General features: G+C 37.7%; 1 pseudogene; it reads left to right on the forward strand.

Moving 5' to 3' along the window:
- The first annotated feature begins 18,360 nt into the window (after positions 1 to 18,360).
- LOC142839918 (large ribosomal subunit protein uL6 pseudogene) lies at positions 18,361 to 18,930 on the forward strand (annotated as a pseudogene).
- The last annotated feature ends 1,374 nt before the right edge of the window (positions 18,931 to 20,304 follow it).

Raw genomic sequence — 20,304 nt, forward strand, 5'->3', positions numbered from 1 at the left:
AAGAAAAACTGGCTAGAAACAAGCCAAGATAAGGATGGGCACTCACAAATAAGAAAAAAAAATTTCCTGTGTGATTTGGGAACTGGGTGGCAGGCCCTCAAAATAAGAAAAGCAAGGAAAAGCACACACAAAAATTTAAAAAGCATACAAGATATTGATGAAGAAAACGTTTAAACTTTGCTGAAGAACATAAAAACCGTAATAAACAAGAGACGTTGCAAACTGTTCTTACAAAGAACAGGGTATTCGTGGAAATACTGGGCCAATGTGAGGGTTCAGCCAGTAAAGAGATCCGAGGCACAGCCTGATGACCTAAATGCAATATCCAGCACCCACAGGGTGGATGGAAGAAATCAGCCACCCTAAATATATCCTCTGACCTCCACACATTAAATCTCACAGACACACCGAGACACACAGAATGAGCCTTTGTGTTGTTGTTTCAATAAAGGTCTGGGGAAATTTAGAAGATTTCTCTCTAAGTATTCTGCAGAATATAAAAAAAACAGGCTAATACTGGTTTCCAAAAAAAAAAAAAAAATACTGGTGATTTGCAATATCCAATTTTGTAAGTAAATGACAAACAAATTAATAATCCTGCTTCCAATCATCAGAAAATAAACTGGTAACTCTGCATCAATATTGTTAACACACCAGACTTTCTTAATAATGAATGCAGAACTTAGAATTTATTAAGCACACAAGGTTTTCTCAGTAAACACGATTGAAATATTTATCTAGACATCTTTTAAAAATATAAGAATAGCTGTGGCAATTTCATCACCTAAGAAACAGCTAGCTTCAAATACGTTCTGAAACTTACATAATAAGGAAATAAATAGAATATTTCCAAATGTAACAAGGAAGTGGAAAGACTTCAGGGAAGGAGACACACTAAATGAATTAACTTATATTATCACATAATTATTTTAAAATATTTGCTAAAATTAATAAATAATAGTGGAAAGTTAAATATACATTGTAAATTGGCATTATAACAAATTTCTTTGTAGATGCCATCATTCTGTATAAGCTTTCTAACATATATGACCTGCTTCTGTTTTATTTGGACCTGAAGGCTTGTGTCCTTTTGGTTATTATTTTATAATTAGCTCTGTTGCTTTTACATTATGTTCTTTCTCCTCATAACTGTCACTTTATCATATTTTTTCAATTATATAATTTTTTTTTTGAGACAGGGTTTCTCTGTGGCTTTGGAGCCTGTCCTGGAACTAGCTCTGTAGACCAGGCTGGTCTCGAACTCACAGAGATCCTCCTGCCTCTGCCTCCTGAGTGCTGGGATTAAAGGCGTGCGATAAATTTTATACCAAATACTGAATATTCTACTATCGCTTCTGAAATTATTTATTTTCCTTTTTGTAATTCTTAAATTTCTTTTTTATAATTTTTTAATTCAGTTAACTCTCATTTTCATATTCCTGTCTTTGTTTTATGGTTTTGGTTATCAGATAGATGTTACACTTGTTTTACAAGATCTGCTAATCACCTTTAATCTGATATCATTTTGGTGTTTTATCGTTCCTGAAACTTAGTTTGTGAAAGGTTAATATTTTATATTTCTTTAAAATACCTCTGTGTGTATAATCCCTGACTTTCCTAATCTTTTTAGCATTGTAGAATTTCCTTCATCCAGCAATAGCAACTGATGCTCAGACAGGAACGACAGGTTACATGAACAAGAATCTTTTCCAGCTCATCAGTGTTCCCTTCAATTAGTGTAGTGACAAGTTAGGCTTCAATAATTGATGTTCTACCCACCTGGGTAGATAACATTTATTTGCTCTCTCTCAGTCTATGATGCCCCTTCTATTTCTAGGACCCTTCATTTCCAGTACATTCTTTCTGTATTTCCATGCATGTGGAATACAGAAACATCAGTCTGAAACCTCACTCCAGTTTCAGAGGGTGTTTTCCAAGAGGGCCCCCTCTAGTCTCATGCAAACCCCATTTTCAACGTCTCCGCAGCCAGGCTGTCACTATATCCTATAGGCAGCCACTATTACTTTATAGGCAGTCATTCTACCCTATAGGCATCTGTTGTTACCCTATAGGCTGTTACTCTATTCTATAGGTATCCATTATTACCTTGTAGGCTGTCACTCTATCCTACAGGCAACAATTATTACCCTATAGGCTGTCACTATACCTCATAGGCCTCTGTTGTTACCCTATAGGCTGTCGCTGAATTTTAAGCATAGTCCTTTCATAATCTCCAGCACTATGTGGCTTGACTGTACTGACCTTTGGGTCTTGAAGATGGAACTCAAACACTCTAGTTTGCTGTAATTCTACCCTGGTAAACAGAGAACCGGGGCAGCCATCTGGGACTCTTCAAATAACTGTGCACACATCAGGAATTTCAAGGCTTCCAAGGTGCCTAGGTGTTAGAGTTCAACACTGCCCCATGCAGTAACGGCAACCTCTGTTCTTGATAATCCAGGTGTGCCCTCTTCCTGTCTGAGCTAGAGGAGAGGACGTTCTCCTGTTAAATCTGTGAGCCGGAAGCACCACTTTCTTCCTTGTGACTTCAATAAACATGCAGATCTATGGACGGATGAAAGAACACGGTGTGGGCTGAGGGCTCTGAATGAGCCTAGAGGAAGCTACCCGACGACTATGTCAGGGAACCAGAGACTCTCCCTGCAAGATGGCTTTATATTTGCTAAAGGTTTGGCACCATCAAAAAGAAAATGTGACGGTGTGATGTTGTCGGCTACAGTTCAGAAGCAGGAAGAAAACTCTACCGACAGCAAGGAGATGAAAGAAGCCATCTGCACAAGATTCTAGAGGTGTCTTTTTGCTCAATTTTCTTTAAAAGAAAACAGTGGGCTGAGAGGAGGTGGGGAGGCAGGAGGAAGGGTGGAAGAGAGAATTGTGGTTGGAATAAAAAAATAAAATTAAAAAATAAATAGATATAAAAAGACTGCAGAAATAAAGACAATAAAGATGATAGATACTTACAAAATTAGTGAAAACTCATATTTCATAACACACAAGAAAACAAAAAAACCCATAATCTTAAGGACCATAAATATTCATATATATATATATATATATATATGTCACGAGTGAGTTTGATATGAAAATAAGAACAGATCATTAAATATCTGCTTCTTACACTTTATTGTACAATTCCATTTTTTCCACCAAATAAATGAGAAAGATTATTTCTGCCACCCAGACATTCAACTCAATACAAACTACTTCGAAACAAAATGGGGTACAAAGTAAGAAAATAACTTCCTTTGTAAACAGTGACTTCCAATTGCCTGCTTGCATAAACATGGAGTACTTCAAAATGATTGAAATCACATTGTTTTAGACTAGCAAAGTGTTCCCAAATTTGTAAGCACATTTATTCTCACCAACAATGAGAAGATGGTTGGCAAACATGATAAAGACGCACTATTATGAACGTAATTTATGAATCTTTATTATGTAGTGAGAGAATTCCTCTGAAGTCAGTACTAAGAGCTGAACAAGAAATAAAGTATTAGCTTTCATTTTTATTCAAAATGTGTCTGAAACTTAACATCCTAATCAGGCTGATGCTATCTGGCAATGACCTCAATCTCAATAAGCAGCATGTCTAGGGAGAATTCAATTGCGCCACATAGATTTCATTCAGTCGCGGAACAATGGGACAAAATGCCCTTCAGGAAAATACCAAACTGGTTATTGACCAGCGGACTAGACACTGTAGGAGCAAATGGAGTTTTAGACCTTCACGATCTCCCACAGTCTCTTTACAAATGCTAAGTCCAGTGTAAGAGAATGAAATAAGGTGTAATTATATCATGCCAGCTCAGTTTAGCAGGTTTGCTGAAGAAAAATAATCTAGTCATTTAAATCAAGTCATACTCAACAGGTAAAATTTCTAATTCTGTTAGTTACAGATTAAACCATTTATTATTGACATAAAAAGTATAAATTTTACATATATCAGTATCTCATTTTTAAAATTAGCACCATATTTAAACTATATCTAAGTAAAGAAAATTAACACATCTGTTTTTAAATTCTTCACAAAAAATGTCCTATGAAGCAAAGGAAAAATGCGTGCATGTTTTTTTGCCTCATTTTCATTCAGAAAGCCTTCTGACTATCAAGCTAATTGAGAAGTTTGAATAATAGTTCACAAGTAAAGAATCATAGAAACAAATTGCTTAAGAGTCATGGTGTGAGTGGTTGGAAACCAAATAGTTGTTCTTCTGTTCCTAAAATCCCTTATATAAGTAGATAGAAAATGAGAACCAGCTAAGTCCTAACTGTTTCGTTGCTCTCCCACATGTACTGGGTGGCAAGGACTTTTCTCTGGGAAACGTTGCTCTGGAAAACTCTCTGAGTCTCTTGACAAAACCTCCTGGCCTCCCGTCTTTCTTCTTGTGCTCCCTCTTGCCTTTTTCCTTCTTCTCTCCTTCCACGACGTCTCCCCTCAACACTGCCTGCCTGTTCTCATTTCTTACATCACTGAGACCTCTTTATTTTGGTGTGTATGGGGACGTGTATGAGAACAGGCATGAAGGCACTCACAGAAGCCAGAAGTGGGATACAGATACCCTGATATACAAGTGATTTTCAGTGACCTGATATGGATGCTCAGAAACCATCCTAACCATCTCCATTAGTAGCAAGCGCTTTTACACACTGAGACATTTCTCCAGCTCTGACATTACTAGGATATTTTCAAGTTCTTTACTTCTTTTTAAAATAAGAGATATATTATCAGAAGGAATGACTTTCCTAATAACAGTTTTTGATGGGAACATTTTAAAGCTCTTTAATGGATACAACAGTGGAACAAGCATAGGACCGAACTAGGCCCTCTGAATGTGGTTGACAGTTGTATGGCTGTGGGGCAGACTGAGGGGCCACTGGCCGTGGCACTGGGATTTATCTCTACTGTATGTAGTAGTTTTGGAGATCCTATTCTCTATGGATGTATGCCTTCTCAGTCTAGACGTAGTAAGGAGGGCATTGGACCTTCCACAAAGCAAAGTGCCTTACGCTCTCTTAGGATTAGAGAGGGGTGGGGTGGGAGGGTGTGCGTAGAAGGAATGGGAGGAGGGAAGTGGGAATTTGGATTGATATTTTTTAAAAAAATCTAATAAAAATAATAAAAAATGAAATATTTCAATTCATCCATGTCCAGTAATATAGACTAGCACCCCAACTACATAGGTACCGTCTAAGGTAATACTGGCATAAAGGTACTCTAATCAATTTAATGACTTGTGGAACCGCATTTTGAACAAAAAAAAGTAAAAAGTAAGCTGTGTATATGGCTCAATGATAGAATCTTTCTCCAGAATGTGTGTGACTCTAGGTCCTATCTCTGGTATAACACAGAAAGAGTAACAAAAGAAAGAAAGAAGCAAGCAAGCAAACAAACAAAGTTAGAAATTGAATGTTCCCAGTTTTGAAATTCCTCATTTGTGGCCTTTATCTGTATGTCAAGCTTGACTCACAGATGATTCCTTGCCCAGTAGGCAGCCATCTGGGAAAGCCAACCTAGTTTTTTTGTTTGTTTGTTTTAATATGCTTTCTTGCCATTTGAAGAGAATACACTCAGAGAACAGGGATGAGTTAGGTGGGGTGGAAGATCAGACCTACTGAAGAAAGAGTTGGGACCTGAGGACAAGCACAGATTTTAAACTAGAACCTCTCACAAGGAATTCCAGACTTTTAGCGTGTGAGTGAGAGATAAGTTTCCAAGCTCAAAAACATTCCTCCAGCTTCTATGAAGATATCCCTAATTTACAGAAAGATCTATAAACATTTGGGAGGAGTATAACACTGACTTTTTGTTTGAGCTTCACACTTACACATATTATTTGATATATTCCTAGTTACTGAAGGATAGGCTGAGATTCCTTTTTTCACCTATATTATTTTTTATTACGCATATTATTTTAAAAACTAGGCTTAAGAGACAAAACGATACATTTAGATGTAACACCAAAATGAAGTCAAAATAACCATTTCAATATATTCATTTGTTCATATTAATAATTACTGATATTTAATATTATGATACTTATAAATAATTGAAATGGATTCTCAAATTTGAAGACATTGATGTCTTCATACTTAAGAATTAGATATGATTTAGGAAATTATGTTTTCCTATTATTTTTTCTAAATTATATTTAAGAAAATGTTCAAGGAATTTATCCTTGCAAACATGACACCTCTTGTACCTTTTAATGTGGTGTTTTCATTCAAAGGAACTTCAGAATGAGCTATTATCTAATTTAATTCCATGATATCACAGAGTATTTTTTGTAAGAGAGTCAAAGTAAATATAAGCTCTCTCACACACATGTGCATCTTAGGTCCTAAGAACTGGTGGGTGTAATTGATCATGGAGGATGGTGGGCATCTTATAATAATAATAAAGCAAACTGTATCATTCCAGATGGGGTACCAGTCATGCTACTGTTTTAGAAGGGTGAGCTAAAGACCAATAAAGCTAGAAACAATAAGGATGCCTATAATATGTGATTTGAATCTTTCACCCAGAAGATGTATATTCAGAAAACAGCTTCAGAGTGTTCAAAGTTAGTTCCAAGATTTGTGGTCTTTTTAAGAAAATGAAGAAAAAAGTATGAACATAGGAAAGTAAATATTTATTTTTATTTATTTATTAAAGATTTTTGCCTCCTCCCCGCCACCGCCTCCCATTTCCCTCCCCCTCTCCCAATTAAGTCCCCCTCCCTCATCAGTCCGAAGAGCAATCAGGGTTCCCTGCCCTGTGGGAAGTCCAAGGACCGCCCACCTCCATCCAGGTCTAGTAAGGTAAACATCCAAACTGCCAAGGCTCCCACAAAGCCAGTACGTGCAGTAGGATCAAAACCCAGTGCCCTTGTTCTTGAGTTCTCAGTAGTCCTCATTGCTATGTTCAGCAAGTCTGGTTTTATCCCATGCTTTTTCAGACCCAGGCCAGCTGGCCTTGGTGAGTTCCCGATAGAACATCCCCATTGTCTCAGTGTGTGGGTGCACCCCTCGCTGTCCTGAGTTCCTTGCTCATGCTCTCTCCTTCTACTCCTGATTTGGACCTTGGGAATTTGGACCACTCTTGGGAATATACCCAAGAGATGCCCTATCATACAACAAAAGTATATGCTCAACTATGTTCATAGCAGCATTGTTTGTAATAGCCAGAACCTGGAAACAACCTAGATGCCCTTCAATGGAAGAATGGATGAAGAAAGTATGGAATATATACATATTAGCAGTAAAAAAACAATGACTTCTTGAATTTTGCATGCAAATGGACGGAAATAGAAAACACTATCCTGAGTGAGGTAAACCAGACCCCAAAAGAGGAACATGGGATGTACTCACTCATATTTGGTTTCTAGCCATAAATAAAGAACATTGAGCCTATAATTCGTGATCCTAGAGAAGCTAAATAAGAAGGTGAACCCAAAGAAAAACATATAGGCATCCTCCTGTATATTAACCTTCATCAGGCGATGAAAGGAGACAGAGAGACCCACATTGGAGCACCGGACTGAAATCCCAAGGTAAGTGTTTATTTTTATTTAAAGAGTAAAGCATGTTTATAAAACTTAGTGAAAATGAGTTCAGTACCACAAGCACAATATCTGAGAGAAAATGACATAATGATTTAATAGCTCTCTGACTACTGTGTCCTATGTTATCTGGCTGTATACCCTAAGTAACTCCACAAATGACATTGACATGTTAATCTTCCAGGGTAATAAAGGGAGTGGCTGGATAAAAACTGGCATTCAAAAGTCAGTAGAGGCCCTCTATACCAAGAGTAAAAATTAATCAAAAGAGATCCCATTCACAATGGTTCCAAATAAAATAAAATCCTCTGGAATAAAGATATCCAAGAAATCAATCATCTCTATAATGAGAACTGTGTATGACTGGAGAAAGTTAGCAAGACACTAGGAAAAGGAAAGAGAGTTAATATTCACGGATTAAAAGAATCAAGGCTGTGAAGGGGCGCTTCTGTTCGAAGCAAGGCTTAGTTTCTAATGCAAATCTACCTATTTGGACTGTGTACATCTCAGAAAATAAAACTGGAAAGGATTCGGGGAGAAGGATACTTTATATAGGAGAAGGCTGGGCAGGGTGATGAAACGTATGGTATGACGTCCCGAAGGGAAATGTCAGGGTATAAGTGTTTAGACAGAGATGTGGAGGAGATGGGGAAGAGTCAGGCAGAGCTTGTAAGAAGCCTGCATTTTAAAGAAGCCTGCTACATTGTAAGCTACTATAAAATATATATGTCTACAGCCATTTATAGCATATTATTTTAAAATATTTATAACACACATATGCATACATACACACACACACACATATAGACAGAGAGACAGAGAAAGGCAGACAAGAGATAGTTTGTCATGATTTACATAGATATTTGTTTTGTTGCTGAAACTCTTCTGTTCTTCAAAGTAACACTAAATTGTATTCTGTGTTTTTCAACATGAAAGTTAAAAAGCATGATTCATGACTCATTTTAACCTTAACCTCTGCTTTTTTTTTTCTTTCAATTTTTCATGAGAGGGCTTTGCTGTAGCTTTGGAACCTGTCCTGGAAGTAGCTCTTGTAGATTTGGCTGGCCTCAAACTCACAGAGATCTGCCTCCCTGTACTGGCATTAAAGGTGAGCACCACCACTGCCAAGTTTAACCTCTGCATTTTTATAAACATTTCTTGGAGGAATCTTCATTTTGAGAAAGCATGTAAAAGACCTGTTAATTTGCAAGAAATCCTAATGTGTATTTATGTTAACGGTGTTTTCCAGGGATGTGACGGTACATGCCTTTAATCCCAGCACTCTGGAGGCAGTGGAAGGTGAATCTCTGAGTCCTAGTCTAGCTTGATCTACATAGTGAGCTTCAGGACAGCCAGGGCAACACAGAGAAACAGAGAGGGAGAGAAAGAGAGAGAGAGAGAAAGAGGAAAAGAGGAGAGAGGGGGAGAAAGAGAGGAAGAGAGAGTTAGACAGAGACAGAGAGAGACAGAGAGAATTCTCTGGACTTTTTCTGATTCTATCCACGCCATTTCCTCTTTTACTAATCCCATGATTTATTTTTAGGGACCAAACTATTGGTTGAAAACTGAGGAGAGTCTTAGAGTCTTCAGTTGGCAACAGTAGTCATAAACATAGTTGCATACTTAAGTCTATACTCCAGGAAGGTCATGTAGCTCATAGCCAAACATGCAGGAGATGGTCCCCAATTCCAGGGCCACCCGAGTCATACTGGCAGGAATCCTATGGTAAGTCTCAGGGCTGTAATGCATACCATTGGATACCTATATTTTCAGTTGAGAATAAATCAGTCACTGTGTGGTGAAAGTTGTCCTGAATTATCATTACACTGTTAATGATTTTATTCTCTGGAAGTGATTTCAAGTATAGATCATTTATTTCAGGAGTTGAAAGCTTGCTTATCAAGCACAAGTCCCCATTTACATCCCCAACTTATAGATGAAAGGTTACTTTCTCACTTTAAAGCCTCCTAGACCCAAATATTTTAGCCAGGGTTCAAACTGGATGGAGCCAAATATGCTTTCTTTTAGACAATAAGTGTTTGTCTTTTAAAGACTATATTTCAAGGTCCAAAAGTTTAGTGGTCTGGAAGTCAAGCTCCCTAACAACTACCCTGGGTAACACAGAGAATGCTTCTCAGGAGCACTGTAATAACACCACATAGCACCTGAGGGCCAATTTCTTTATTTCTTCTTTTATTCTAATTCTCTTTTCCTAATTGTCTATAATTAGGTTCTAATTTTCATCCCCAATCCTAATATTCTTTTTTCTTCAACATGTTTATTTTTGTTCCTCCACGTTCTACGTTCTTTTTATTCTCCTATTACAAAATGTCAAGCACATATACCTCCATTCATTAGCAACTTGTTAGTAATAAAAAAAAATAAACCTAAAGGCAATGGTTTGTTCAGCTTAATTGGTGACAGACAACAGCTGCAAAGAATAATAATGTAGCTTACCTCTTAACAGGACAGCTACAAAGTATAACAAAAGGAAGAAACTGAAACAAGGAGAGATCTAAGGAAGAGGCAAAGGATACAAATACTACTTTACTTTTCCTAAGTGTGATTAATAATATCTAGACATGCATAGGCCTGAGCCAGTGACCTCAGCCAGAGCAGGCCTGAGCCCGTGATCTCCCTAGAACAAGGGCTGAGCAAACCACCTCCACAGGAGCAGGTCTGAGAGAGAAACCTCTGTGGGAGCATCCCTGGATGACCTCTAGGATTACAAAGTGACCTCTGGGGTGACTGGTGCTGTGGCCCCAACTCCGTGATGAAAAAACAACTATCTGAGCCTTGGATCCACTGGCACCTGGAAGAGTGATCATCAGAGACATGGAATCAGAGTAAAACATGGGTAGATAAGTTAAGAATACACTTAACACCAAAAACACCAACAGACTACCACCAAAAATTAGCATTTCTACAACAAGGTTTGAACACCCCAATACAGATGAAGCAGAAGAAAATGACAGAAAAAAAAATAGCTTCAAGAAAATGTTTGAGTTTCCTGAAAAACGGAAACACTGCTTTCCAGAGTGGTTGCACAAGTTTGCATTCCCACCAGCAATGGGTGAGTGTACCCCTTTCTCCACAACCTCTCCAGCAAAGGCTATCATTGGTGTTTTTTATTTTAGCCATTCTGACAGGTGTAAGATGATATCTCAAAGTTGTCTTGATTTGCATTTCCCTGATCGCTAAGGAAGTTGAGCATGACCTTAAATGTCTTTTGGCCATTTGAAGTTCTTCTGTTGAGAATTCTCTGTTCAGCTCAGTGCCCCATTTTATAATTGGGTTGATTAGCCTTTTACGGTCTAGTTTCTTGATTTCTTTATATATTTTGGAGATCAGACCTTTGTCAGTTGCGGGGTTGGTGAAGATCTTCTCCCAGTCAGTGGGTTGCCTTTTTGTATTAGTGACAGTGTCCTTTGCTTTACAGAAGCTTCTCAGTCTCAGGAGGTCCCATTTATTCAAAGATGCCTTTAATGTCTGTGCTGCTGGGGTTATACGTAGGAAGTGGTCTCCTGTGCCCATGTGTTGTAGAGTACTTCCCACTTTCTCTTCTATCAGGTTCAGTGTGTTCGGACTGATATTGAGATTCCATCTTACACCTGTTAGAAAGGCCACGATGGAAAATACAGCTTATGTTGGAGAGGAGGTGGGGTAAAGAGAACGCTACTCCATTGCTCGTGGGAGTGCAAACTGGTACAGTAACTCTATAAATCAGGAAGGCAATTTGTCTGAAAACTGGGAAACAACCTACCTCCAGATCCAGTAATACCACTTTGGGGTATATATGCAAAGGATGCTCAATCATATGACAAGGACATGTGCTCAACTATGTTCACAGCAGCATTGTTTGTCATAGCCAGAACCTGGAAACAACCTAAATGCCCCTCAACTGAAGGATAGATAAAGAAAATGTGGTACATATACACAATGGGGTAGTACATAGTGGAAAAAACAATGACATCTTGAAATTTGCAGGCACATTGATTGATCTAGAAAACATAATATTGAATGTGGTAACACAGAAACCAGCTTACAATTCACAATCCCAGAGAACCTAGACAACAAAGAGGACCTCAAGAGAGACATACATGGATCTAATCTACATGGAAACTAGAAAAAGACAAGATCTCCTGAGTAAATTGGGAGCCTGGGGATCATGGGAGAGGGCAGAAGAGGGGGAGGATAAAGAGAGGGAAGCTTAGAAAAATATATAGCTCAATAAAAACAATATAATAATAATATCTAGACACAGTTAGTCAGTTGACATCCTTCCTTAATACCTAATCTCAGGACCTAAACAAAACAATTATCTACTGAATCTAAAATCATGCATCAAAAGCTGGTACCAAGTTTTAATTGCTATTTTGAGTCAGAGCAGGGGGGGTTTCTTAGGGCAACATTGCTGTTATTGATTTCTTTAAGGACTATGAAATAATAATGACAGACACCTGCAATTTCATAAGCGAAAACTGTGAAAGCTCAATTTGTAATCTGTCCCAAAAGACACATGTCTGGCATAATTGCTCTATCCAAACGCCAAGTATAGTGAAGCGGCTTCTAAGTTTCTCATCATAATGTGCAAAATATAGTGTAGAGAGAACTCATCTTTCAGACCATCCACAAACATACGTGCCCACATGATTGAGATATAATCATGAATTACATGTACACATTGCATGAAAATGTGTGGTAATGGGGCAATATCATTGGTGTTACCGCACAGTATAATTGCAGATGAAGACAACAGTTTTCTGAATCAGTGACCCTACAGGCCCTGCCTGGCAGACTTCCTCCATCTGAGTATAACTTCTCTGCTTGGTTGACATCTGAATTATCAATTGCTATAAGCTGTAATTGCATCATGGCCCATAATGGCTCATGATAAGTGCTCCTGACACCAAAGTCCAATGGTGTGAACACACAGTGACACTCCTTGAACTTTCTACGAAAATATGTGTCTCCATTCTCACTGCTGAATATTTGCTCCTTCATCTTGATTCTTCACAATACAGCAAATCACATACAACACACACAGACACACTGCCATACACATACACACACAGACATGCACACATACACACATGTGCACACAGACACACACAGACATGAACACACACACAGACACACATACAGACATTCACACACAGATATGTGCAAACAGACATGCACACACACACACATGTTACTTACTTGGAAGTGTTCTGTTATTCTTAAAATAGAAACAAAATCCTAATAGGAAAGGAAGCCTATTAGAGAAAGACAAACAAGTGCTTATATTTGACTGAGATAGATACCAGGGCATAATAGCTGAAGTACATAGTAAAATTAGAAACTGTAAAAACGCTAACATGACAGTGATTATATATGTGTGTGTGTGTGTGTGTGTGTGTGTGTGTGTGTTTATAGCATATATTTTACTAGAAGTTAGGGGTTTTATTAACCAGAAATAAGCATATTACCTTGAACTGTTTCAAATTTGTTTTCTTCGTCTTTTTTTCTGTCAGCCACTGTCCTTGCAACCCCAGACCTCTGTGAACCTCACTGGTTCTGAACTGCACGATTTACAAATCGCCCTTTATTTGAACACACTTTTAACTTCATTGCTTTAAGTATGCTCTCCCCAAACCATGCCCATTCATCTTAAATTTTGTATTGACTTGGAACCATAAATTTAATCACTTGGAAAGTAGTGCATTCTCTGTGAGGAGCATGGCCGATTGACTGGCCCACCCCTTCAGTTCTCCTGGATCACTTCCTCACCAGTCCTTTCTTGAGAAAATATATTTGCACAGATGTTAGTTTGTTTCTATCATGAACTTCATTATCGTTCTTGTCACAGCACAAAGCCAAATTAATAACCACATTTTATTTTCTTATTAGCAAATATCCCCTTAATCCCAATAATGCTTACTCTAATGGTCAAGCGTGAAGTATTTACAGTAAAGTCCAAAAAAAAGACAAACTCACCCAGCCCTCATTTCAGGTAGAACAAAGCTTGTACTGCTGTAAAAAGGTGGAAATATAAGCCAGGATGGAATGCAAGATAGACAACATTATCCTACCAAAGAAGGCTTGTACCTCCCATGGAGGCCCCACTTTTCTTCATGAAGCCGAGTTTTGGTATTGGACATCTTAGTCAAGCCATAGAGCAATTCTGAGATTGAAATTACACTGTGCACCCGTGTCAGGCCATAGTTGGAATAGTTATTAAATAATAGTCACTTTTGATCTCTTTCATAAATGTTTACACACACTTCTATGTATGTGTGTATATGTACATGCATATATATGTACATAAACACATGTACACATACATGTGATTTGTCCTGAGAATCAAGCCTATGGCCTTGTATTTGACAAGTACTCTCCCACTTGTTCCCATCCCAGCCACGCCCAACTTCATTATTAAGCGAAACAATGGTGAGAGTGGCGTCCCTCTCACAGAAGAAGGAATTTGTGATTCTTGGTTACAAAGTATTTTCATGTATCATGTTACAGAGTGAAAACACTTCCAAGTAGAAATCCTTTCTTATGATCTTAGAGATAAATGATAATAAGTGGCATTATGAAAATAAACTTACTCTTAAAAGATCAATGAAAACTGTGACATAACTTTACACAATAACTGAGTATAGAAAGAGAACGTGGTAACACTGTAGTTATACCTCGCTTCAGTTAAATAGTGTTGTTTTTTACAAACAAACATAGCTAACAAATAATTCAGAGACACTGAGTGTTAGTTAGCGGTGGGTACAATAAAATTTTAGAAATAATTATAAATTTATATAAAGAATAAGGTAGGATCTAAGTAAACATTCTGATATTTAACGTAAGAAATTCTATTTTTCTGAAAGTTTATAATCTAGGAGATAATCAAAATATACTCTAAAGGTAATATATTGAAACACATGATTTTTAAACACAAAATTTAATAGTAAAAATGACTACTATATTAGAGTAGTACTGTGTGCCGTCAGCACTTTTACAGCTGGTTTATATATAGTGTTATTTTATTCTCAGCAAAGCCCAATTACATGGATGCTACGCTCTGAACAGTTTACAGAGTTGGGAACCGAGGGCATAGAGGTGAAGTGTTGTTAAGCAGCCTGCCATAAAGTGGCAGTGCCCATAAGAGTCACAGCTGGCCTCCGGACTCGGGCAAGCTGGCTCCAGCAATTGTGGTCTTAGCCAGCACTATTCCTCTTAGCTGTGGTTACTGCAGCCTTATTATCACTTCATAAAGTAGGAATTTTTCATCCTAACTTTAAGATAAGGTCATTGAAACTGAAAGCCCTAGAAATAAGAATCTTGAGATGTTCTAAATAGAGGAACCTTATTAACACTCAGTTCAGCACTTAATGGCGCCCAGCAGTGGTTCATGTAAATCACCTCCATTAGCTCATTTCCTTCTCATCGTAAAACAGCAATGGGTGCATCTGGAGCTATTTGTTTAATCTTCGCTTTACAGAAGAACACGGAGAATCACAACATGCAACTCAAGCGTGGAAAATGACAAAGGTAGCTATCCTGGCTGCGATGCCAAGGTAGCAAAGCTGACTTTGGTTGAGGGTCGTATGTCCTTCAGAAAAATGAATGCATAAATAAATAAACAACTTTCTCGCCCTCTGCCAAATAATAACAGTGATTAAAATGTACAGAAGAAATACAGAATAATTACTGAACTCTAGAGACAGTTGTATGGAAAGAGAAATTTTACCTGAATAAAACCTGAAAAGGGAAGTAATTGATAGTGATAATTATTTTTAAACTGGAAGCAACAGGATCAAGAAGATGGGTAATGACGTTCAGTATTCAGTAAGATCAATTATAGTATTTAGTATTTTACATTTGTTTATTTACTTATTTATTTGGGAGATCAATTTATCCACTGAGCCATCTCTCACCAGTTATATTTAAAAATCTAATAGTTTTTCAAAGTAGAAATTAAACAACTACAAAGATGTAATATATATTTACCCATTCATTTAAACTTCTTTCTTATTCTTATTAGCAATTTATTTGACTCAATTTCATAAAAAATGCTTTCTGTTATTGCAGTGTTTAGATCCCATGGAATAAAGTTAAAGAATTCTTGATTTGAAGGAAATTTTGGTCTTCTAAAATTGGTATCACTGATGACAATTTCTTCAGGTTTTGACCTCACAGTATTAACAATGGCCAACCACAGCAGTAACCATTTCTTGAGGGTCTACTGAGGTCCTTACGTCATGACAGCTCATGGACATTAGAAGGAGGTGAGAGCCAACCACTAAGCAAGCCAATTGTGAAGCAGCAGGAAACAAGCCTGGCCTTGGTCATGAGTCACAATCGAGAGGAAGGAAAGTGAGTTCACTGTCTGAAAACTAACTCCAGCAAGCATGAATAGGGGCAACGAATATCAGCTACCGTGCTGAGTAGCAACAATGAGAATCAAAAACATAAATGAGCTCTATTCTTCTCATTCACTTATTCCTGAATAATTAAAGAAAAATTCTTTGCCAGACTGCTGGAAAATGGAGAAATAGTAGAAAAAAGGGGAAAGGAAAATGAGAGAGAGATCTTGGCAAGGGACTAAGGTTCTGAGAATTCCTTTACCCTATACACCTCAGGCTTTCACAAAGGCAACAGCTTCAGGAGAAGGGGCCAAATGAAGAGCCAGGGAATGGGATGAATGTTAACTGTAGTGTCTAATAAGTGTTATAGTTTTAAGAAGGTCAGATAAATATGGAAAGACCAAGAATCAGCACATATGATAGGACAGCAAAGCGAACTGGATCGATGACTCAGAGGTACTCGTTTTCTTTGGAAGGAACATTCTGGGTCTTCTAGCTCTGACCTGCCAAGTTAAAGTCATTTTTTTTCTTGGCACTCATGAAGTAAAATGTCAGAGTCTGTGGGAGTGATGATATATTTCACTTTGCAAAGTTATCAGTAAATAAAAGCTATCCAAGTTGAATCTTATTTGAACTGTTCTTAAGGAATTTTTAATTCAAATTAGAACTCTTTGGGTCAAGGAAAGCCAAGAAACATAGTTTTCATCCCAGAGATTGAACCCAGGGCCTCCTACATGTGAGGTAAACATTTATTAAGCTACCATAAGGTTTTTATACTCTGAACCCAAAAGGAGCTATTTATAATCTGAATTATTTCTTTTTGTTGTCTTTTTAAATTTATATTTTCTATGTATTTTTTCTTTTGAAATGGAAATATAATCGCATCATTTTCCCTTTCTTTTCTACCCCCAAACTCTTACTATTCACAAACCTCTTGCTTACATTCAAATTCAGGACCTTCTTTTTTTTTAAAAAAAAAAGAAAATATATTTATTCTTCTAACATACAATAGATTTTGAATGCGGTTTTCCATCTCTCCACTCATCCCAGTTACTCTTCTCTTCCCACATTCCCTGTCCCCCAGAGCCACTGCTTCCGTTTCCCTTCAGAATACAGCAGGGATATCAACTGAACTCCCAATAACAAGTTACAATTAGACAAGTCATAAACAAATCATATCAAAGCTGCTCTCCTAGTGTCCTCAAACGTCTGACTTCTACAATCCTTCCACACCCTCTTTCGCAGGGTTCCCTTAGCTTTACCTAATATTTGGCTGTGAGCTTGCGAATCTGCTTTCCTCGGTTGCTAGAGGAAGGAAGCCTCTATGAAGACAAATTGGGCTAGGCTCCAATCTGACACTGACATTTTTACCATGTCCTATTTTAGGGTGGTGATTATTATATTTGACCCCTACGTCTTTAATTGTTGTATATAGAAGCTTGCTGTAAGGTTTTGTAGCTTAAACATGTCAAAGGAGGTATACTCATAAAGTCTCATTTTTTGTTTTCTATTTTTTAATAAATTTTAAATTTATGGAGAATTCTTTTACTGCTACTTCAATAAACAAGGTGCTTGTTTGTTTGATTAGTGTGTGTATTTGTGTGTGTGTGTGTGTGTGTGTGTGTGTGTGTGTGTGCAGGCGCACGTGTGTGCACGCTAATACATAATATTAGGCCCTGGCTGTAATCCTATGGTGTCAAAATTCAATTCAATCTTTCATGTCAAGATGGCTTCGTAGGTTTATGCTTTAAGGTGATGGCAGGTAAAATACAAAATATATAAACCAAATATGCAACAAGACTCAACAAAGGTAAACACCTTCAGAAATAAAAGCAAAACCCTAGTGTCAGCTGATACAAAGGTCTAAAACCAGAAGCCTCTCAGTCACGATGGCCAGGAAGTACATGCTACAACAGAGAACAAAAATATTCTGTGAACAGCTCAACATAATAGAGGAATATGAGTTAGAAACTCCTATTAACTTTTCTCACATGAAAAGTAAAGACTTCAGCTCTCAGATCTATCTACATGTCTGGCTCAGATAAAGCAACCTATCTAGGTAGGGAAGTGAAATGGGTAAGCCTTTTCAGTAAAGAGCCACACTAATAAGCTTATTGCTGCAGGATCTGCAGGTGATAAACAGAGACAGTTCTGCTTCTTGCATGAGTGGATCAACATCCCCAAGAACCAACCCATCAGCTGATACTTTGGAAGAAACATAGAGACAAATACAAGGGAATTTGGAGCTCTAAACAAAATCGAACAGTGTCAAGGAATCAAAATTTGACAGGTGATTGACATGAGAATGCTTTCTGTTTGCGTTTTGGATTCTGTTGCAGATTAGACCTTCAGGGACAGGGTCTTGGGAAACAACATAACCTGGTGCCTGGTATATGTTCAAAGAGAGGCACAGAGAAAGTTCTGGAAGGGCTCTTTCTGCCTTATCTACTGCGAGAATGAAGACCATTCTCAGCAACCAGACCGTTGACATTGCAGAAAATGTGGGCATCACTCTGAAGGGGCAGACAGTCATGACGAAGGGGCCCAGAGGAATCCTCTGGAGGGACTTCAGTCACATCAACGTAGAGCTGAGCCTTCTTGGAAAGAAGAGGCTCTGGGTTGACAAACGGTGGGGCAATAGGAGAGAACTGACCACGGGCAGAACCATCTGCAGTCACATTCAGAACATTATCAAACTTGTTGCACTGGGCTTCCGCTACAAGGTGAGGTCCGTGTATGCTCACTTTCCCATCAACGTCGTAATTCAGGAGAATGGGTCCTTGGTTGAAATCGGGAATTTCTTGAGTGAAAAAATACATGCACAGGGTTCGGATGAGGACATGCTTGGTTCTGTCTCTCAAGCCCAGAAGGATGAATTAATTCTTGACAGAAATGATATTGAACTCTTTTCAAACTCAGCAGCTCCGATACAGCAAGCCACAACAGTTAAAAACAAGGATATCAGAAAGGTTTTGGATGGTATCTATGTGTCTGGAAAGGAAACAGTGCATCAGGCTCATGAGTAGACCTAAGTTATCAGCTCCAGAAACAAGATCCTAAATTTTAAATATGATTTGGGGTGTCTTTTGGGACAATAAAAGACTTGTATTGAAAAAAAAAAGAAAGTTCTAGAAGGATTGTGTATAACATCTTCCTTTTCGTTACGGACTGGTATTAAACTGCTAATAATTAAGCAATGAGGCATGGTTTTTATGAGGAAAAAAACTGAGTATCATCCAGATTTCCTTACCCTAAATCTCAGAGACTGATCCTAAATTCAAATAACTAGATATTCACACTTGGATCTGAGTGTGAAGGGAATACCACAAAATCACAGGAGAACCGGATGCACCTGCTACCTGTAACACCGAGTTTCCAGGGGCAGAGGCAGCATCTATAGCACTGTGACAGGCCACCTGGCAGCCTGGAACTGACTGGGTAATTGGCACAGTTACCAATTTGCATATCTTTCCTTGGTTGACTCCTTCCTTAAAAGTCTTTATTTTGATATAATCTGCACGACATAGAATTCATCCTTTAAATTATACAGTTGAGCAGAGTGGTGGAGTATGTGTAGTTTTCAACTATGACTATGATTTAACTGAGAACATTTGCATCAAACCAAAATTAACTTTACACCCTCACCTCCCTGCACAGAATTGCCAGTTTTCTTTCTACAGTTACAAATGCCCTTTCTGGACATTCATATGCATAGATACATGAAGTGTGTGGTCTTTTGTAAGAAGTATGCGTGATGTTTCCAAGATTCATGCATGTTATAGCACACATCAATGAACCCTCTTATTGTAGAGTAGTTTTATAGATATACCATGTTTTGTTTATCTGTTTATCAGTTACTGGATATTTGGGTTGTTTTAACATTGTATTGATTATTAATAATGCTACTTTTAACACCATGATGTTGTCACATGTTTGAAAAATTTTCTTGGATACTCAGTACCAAAATTTCTTTGTGAACAGACAACCAGAAAGAATGTTTCAATTCATCTATTATTTTAGCCGTATATTTTCCTCAAGTTTATATAAGTATACTGGAGCTGACTGGGGTATATATTATATGGTATAGCTATTCATATATCCAGTGAGTATATCAAGCTAACTTACATACCCATTAAGGCTTTTAAAATACAATCTTTATAAGTTTTTAAGTGCACAGTTTGCTATTATTATAATTACATTATTGTATACAACTTTTGAAATTCATTTGTTTGTCAACCCTTTGTACCCTTTAATCAACATCTTGTATTTATAATTCCCTCCATGCCCAACTCTGGCAGCCAACATTGTAGGAGTTTAATTGTTTTATTTTATCTAAATGAGGTTATACAGTTTTTGTCTCTCTGTGCTTGACATATTAATTATACATTTGATATAACGTT

This window comes from Microtus pennsylvanicus, chromosome 22, assembly GCF_037038515.1.
Source record: "Microtus pennsylvanicus isolate mMicPen1 chromosome 22, mMicPen1.hap1, whole genome shotgun sequence".
Lineage (NCBI taxonomy): Eukaryota > Metazoa > Chordata > Mammalia > Rodentia > Cricetidae > Microtus > Microtus pennsylvanicus.